The sequence below is a fragment of the Nipponia nippon genome, unplaced genomic scaffold (assembly GCF_047370975.1).
Source record: "Nipponia nippon isolate SJK-2023a ecotype South Korea unplaced genomic scaffold, ASM4737097v1 scaffold_1, whole genome shotgun sequence".
Taxonomy (NCBI): Eukaryota; Metazoa; Chordata; class Aves; order Pelecaniformes; family Threskiornithidae; genus Nipponia; species Nipponia nippon.
The window spans coordinates 92,142,605-92,148,366 of record NW_028262290.1 but is presented as its reverse complement, the minus strand read 5'-3'; the positions used below and the strand labels follow the sequence as shown (position 1 = coordinate 92,148,366).

Here is a 5,762-nt window from a genome sequence, read left to right as displayed (position 1 = left end):
ATTAAAATTTGTTTTGGAAGGGAATGCTGTTATGTTTGCCCTAATAAAAATATTAATTTACTCAATTGCTGTCTTTGCCCTGTGTTCAGTGCTCACCTCATTACTCTGAAGGCTTGGCTGTGACTCAGGTTGGGCAGGAGAGACAACACTCCCTTCCTTACCTGTTATATTGATATATGAACCTCTGTCTCCCTGAAGCTTGTCATAAGACTGAGGGGGAAAAAGACAGAGAGGGGATGGATACTTCTCCCTTCCTGTCGTCCTCCCTGCTATGGATTAAGTAGTCCAGAAGAGTTAGCATGGAGGATGGTTAGTCATTTCTCACTGAAAAACAGCTGTAAAATGCTCCCTCCCTGCAGTACGGGGGCTGAAGAAGGGAGCTGCCACTTCTCTGGACAAAGCAGTTAGGTACTGCCTTTTACTGCTGGCTGTTTTTTTAGAAGCAGCCTCCCTCTACACGGTCATAAACCTGACCTAATTTATGGGACACATCACCTTCCCCCCCACCCCTCATTGCATTCCAGTTTCTCACTAAAATCCCCATTTGGTTTGAAAACCCTTTTCAAGACACAATATACAGAAAGAATAAGCTGTGAAAGGCTTAAAGGGAGCTCATGAGCTGAGAGTTTGTTACCCAAGGAAAAAAAAAATCCATTTCAAACACAGTATGTGGAGGGGACTTAGGATGGGATACCACGCGGCTCCTGTCTGCAAAAGTAAAGCTATCCTTGCCCAAACACCTCTAGTTACAAAGCAAGCAATGGTCCACAAAAGGGTTAAAATAAAACAAGGTAGGATAATTTCTGATTCTGAGTACGTCCCAAATGTATTCTCCAGTGCGCTTGACAGAGAAGGAAGTCCAAGCAGTGGCCTTTCACATGACATCATAAAAGCCTAATTTATCACCAGCCACCAAACATCTAGAAAATCATAACATCCTTTCAGGAAAGCCATGTGCAAAATAATCAGATTTACTTTGATGAAAGCTTTAGTGCTTGAGTCCAAGTAGGACACTACAAAGAATAACCCTTTGCAGGTACTGTCATACAACAAAGCAGGTCATATTTAATGCTTCAAACTCACACTTTATCCATTAAAAGGCACAAGCCTTTCTTGCCCATAAACAAACGTATTTCTATTCTGCATGTGTGTTCAACCAAGACTACTAAGATAAAACACTGGTCACTGATAAGTCCAGGCAAGGTAGCCGGCTGAATATTTCCTTTACAGATGAAAAGCATAGTATTGCTGCAAATAAAGGCATTGTGTTCCCCACTGCCTTGTCTCACAGTCCCTTGCAAGTGCGTTAGGGATGTGGGCTGAGTATTGCCACAGCATCTCATGGCTTTTGAAAGGATAAAGCCCTCCCAGCACACTCAGCATCACTGCTACGCTGAACCGAAGGGTGCGTTCCACCTGATAACATCCAAAATGCTTTGCAAAAGACACTCCCTTCTGTCTATCAAAGGTTCTCACTGTTCTGGCTATTCTGCATCATCATTTTTTGGTGGCCAGTGTAACCTGACTGTCTTGCTGGAAAAATACTGCTCAGCAAGCAGTATACCTCGGGAAAATCAATTGGTTTCACATTTGCAAATGAAATCAAACAAGTCCACTTTTTGTGTTGATTAGGTAGACAAAACAGACTGCAAAGCAATTAATGAATGGCTACAAATATCAGCTACTTGGTGTTCAAGGTTTTTTTTTGTCTGTAATGTAAGTTGATTGGTGAGTATTTAAAGATGCACAGATTCCAATAGCCATTCAGTTCACTGATCTTGCTGCTTAATAATCTGACCCTTAGGCTCCTGCTGGTCAATGGCCACAGGTTATTCTGGTCTGACTGGAAAAATAACCGGATTTTCCACACCATTCTTCGTAGTTTGTTGTTGCATGTTCTCTGATCTTGGTTAATAAAAATAACTTCCTATTACATTTCCTGCACAGGAAAGCCTGGAAAAAAAAAATCCTAGTCTTTCCTATTCTATCTTTCACTTTCTCTTGGAACACACATCCAACCCACCACAAAATCTTCCAAGAAAACAATAAAATTAATACAACTATTTCAAAGATCAGTATTTTGTTCTCTTCCATCCTTCCCTTTCCTTGGTATTTAATTTCTCTCACTTCCCTTGTTTAAAGCTTTCCCATGTTTTGGCTAATTTATTTTCCTGTAAAATCCCATTTATCTCTTTTTATTGTAAGACATTTTTCTTCCCTAATTTGATGTCTCTCCCAATCTCTCTCTTTCACTCAAGCTCCTCCCATTTCTCTTTTGAGCATCATTCTCCTGTTCCTCACAAACATCCTCTTAAGCCTGGCCTTACTTCCCCATCTCTCCTTCACCCTCAAAATATGTCACCTCACACTGAGATTTTGTTCTCTTCTCCTCATTTCTGCTATAGTGATCTTCTCACCTGAATATTTTTCCATTTTTTCCCCCAGGTGTTCTCTATGTATCCTCACAGACTTGTTCCTTTTTCTTTTCCAGTGGTACTCCATCACATAACAGTGCCAGCTTTCTCTTCACTCAGGTTCTGAATTTTGTGTAGGGTTTGGGAGACAATTTATATTACCACTAACACAGCAAAGGTTTGCTGACAGGGCTGAAACTGTGTTGAAATTAGTTTTAAAAAAGCAAAAACTCCTGAAGCTTACAGCGCCAGTTTCAGTAGGGGTAAAAAGAAGATTCATTTACTGCTATTACTGTTCACAGTAGCTGCCTATAAAATTCCACAGATTTGGCAGTGCGTTCGCCATATATACTTTAAAAGCGTGTATAATATGTTCTGTTTCTTTCCAAAGCATCACCAAATGCAAATACCACTTCTTGAAATCTGTCCTCTCAATGACCTTTTTCTCTTAAAACACTTTCAATTAAACAAGAAAGGAATTTTTGATCTGCTACCAAAAAAATTCTGCATTATTTCACCCTGCAGCAGTCAAATATGAGAGCATTACAGAAGGAAAACAGTTAGCATTTTCTAATGGTCCTGTCCTACTTACCAAACCTCCTTTAGTTCCACAACTAAAAATCAAGCAAACTACTCACTCAGACATACACAGCAGCAGGCATGGGCTCAGAATACTCCAATGCTTTCACCTGTATAACGTTTAGAATGTGAGATGCCTCATCCATCACTTGATTCCTTTACAAGGAAGGTGTCTCTTGAGACCATTCACACAGGAATCGTCTATTGCCAAGTTTCGGTATGAAAGACAGAGCTGTTCCTCAGACAAGCAATCCTATTTTTCTTTCATGTTTCGGCAGGACAGAGACGCCAGGTAAGGGTCCCATCATACATTGCACAAACACAGAAATGGCAGACCTTTCTTTGAAAATCTATCAAATATCACATCCTGGAATATTCTGTTAGAATTCATCTGTAGCTTACATCTCTTTTCCAGTGCAGGTCACCAATAAACCTTATGGCTTGGTTTATTTCGTTTGATGTATTCCAATGTAATGGGCAATATGTATGAACACATAAAGCCAAGAATGACAGAATTGCTATGTATCTACTAAGAATCTAAAAAGCAGCTGTAGAAAGCTAGATAAACATCTTGGCAGCTTCCTTCCACTTGTAACCTGAGCAAGACTTCAACTAGATGTAATACCATTAAGACAAAATAGCACTGCTTCACTGCAGCACCACAATGACTATGAAGGACCATCAGAGAAGAAAGATACAGATTTTATATAATTAAGCAATAGTAATGACATTACAATGGCAAGAAAGCACTGTCATCCCCATGTTACAAAGCTGGGAGGCAGGATGATTTAGGGACTTGACAAACACCTTGGAATGAGAGGGAGGAGCAAGAAGAGAACGCAGGCTGTATCCCACCACTTCCCTCTGACACATAGCTTACTACAGATAAAACAGCCGACACATTCACATCACAGTGCATCTGGCATAATTTGCCCTGAATAAGTCCTTGCCGTTGATTCGTAGCGAGCAACCCCCCAGCAGCAAACTGCTCCAAGGATGAGTGGACATATAGCGCTTGGATGCAGCAGGTGACTTAACCACATGTTTCTTGTTTGTCTAAACTTTCACTTCTATGTCTGCCCCTGGATTTTCTTTTATAGCTTCGTTCACATAAAAATCAAATACTCACCCTAGTAATATTAAAAAATTATCATAGCTTGCTCAACTTTTCCCCTCCAGGCCCCTATTATTGACTTGAGAGTAACAGAACTCATGAGTTTATTGGTTTGTCTTCTGTGCTCTAAAGACTTAATTTTCATCTTTTCAAAGATTTTCTCAATATATAAAAGGTCAGAGCAAAAACTTAACATGTCAAAAAGTTGAGATTTGTATAATTACAGGATCCCAGAACTTTCTGCTTTATGAAAAAAAGCAAACAAAAAGGATACTATGATATTAATTACTGCAAGGACTGCAGTAAATAATTACTGCAAGGGATGGAAACACAGAACAAACAGAAATCTGTTTCACTTCACTGTCGTTCAGGCAGGGATTCACTCTGTCATTTGCAAGGAAGGACCCTGCAGTGCACTGATGCTGCAGCCTACAGTAGAATGCTTTCCTTTTTCCCGATTTCATTGTCACTCCAAAAGACATCAGGCATCCTCAAAACTTTTTAGAAATGCATCATCCCATGCATTTAAAAAAAACCCCAAAACATAAAAGCATTCAAACTCATCACAAAAGCTGCTTAACACCTTATTAACTTTTGCCAAGGTATCCACAAATTAATAATTAAATCTCTACTTACTATTAGAAAAGTATCAGAAAAGACTTCACATTCTGATGATGCGCTACTACCTGTTCAACAGTGCTACCCACAACATCTCACTGCAGTAACACACAACTGAAACATGAAACAACCAAAAGCTTTAGTAACCAGAAAAACCCAAACCAAAAAGATACTACAGCTTCTAAATGAGCTTCACAGTACACTGGGACATGGTATATGGCAGGACTGCTGATTTCTGTGGTCTTGAGGTTTGATTTGAAAATATAAAGACTGAAATTTTTCATTGATATTAAAAAAAAATCATAGCTGTCTGGCAGTTTACACTAAAAGGATGCAAATAAACCCATTGTATCTTTTAAAACTAAAACAGTATATATTTTAACAGCATATACAGCAGCAAAGTCCTGTGAACTTACTATTCCATACAGGCAGTGAACTGAGAGAGCTCTGACTTTTCATAGCATCTTTTGGCATCGTTTATATTTAAATAATAACAGTCAGGATGATTTTCATCAACATGAAAAAGAAGTTCAGATCTAATCAAGAGACAGCACTGTCTCCTGACACTGCCTGCTCTATGCTTGCTTGAGCACGTAGGCAGCAGCTGGCACTTCCACGGCTTGATCATTACTATTGCTCTTCAAATTATGCCTGTCACACAGGTTAGGAAAACATGAGTAATTAAACATAAACAGCGTCATAAAATAATAGTAAGAAAAAAATTAATAATCATCCAAAAGAGTGTTTGGGGCACCTCCCTAAACCACCTTGGATTTCTGCCCCGTCTGCTCAGACGGTTTTCCTCTGCATACTTTTTAATTATTTCCTTCATGAGTCCTTTAAGGCAAAGAAGTTTGTAGAGGCGGGAAAAAAACATGTATTAGAACTGATGAGAACAGTGATATGCAAAAAAGAGAAATGCCAATTAAGCATTCTCTGAACTACTGCAGCCTGATTTTGAATTGCTTACGGCAAAGACTTAGGCCTCACTATGACACTGCTAGTTCAAGATGCGTGTATTTTAAATGCAGAATTTC

General features: G+C 39.3%; 1 protein-coding gene across 2 annotated transcripts in view; it reads right to left on the bottom strand.

Moving 5' to 3' along the window:
• The window catches only part of GMDS (GDP-mannose 4,6-dehydratase), a 431,344-nt gene that overhangs the window by 9,330 nt on the left and 416,252 nt on the right, over positions 1-5,762 (bottom strand). The window lies entirely within an intron of this gene.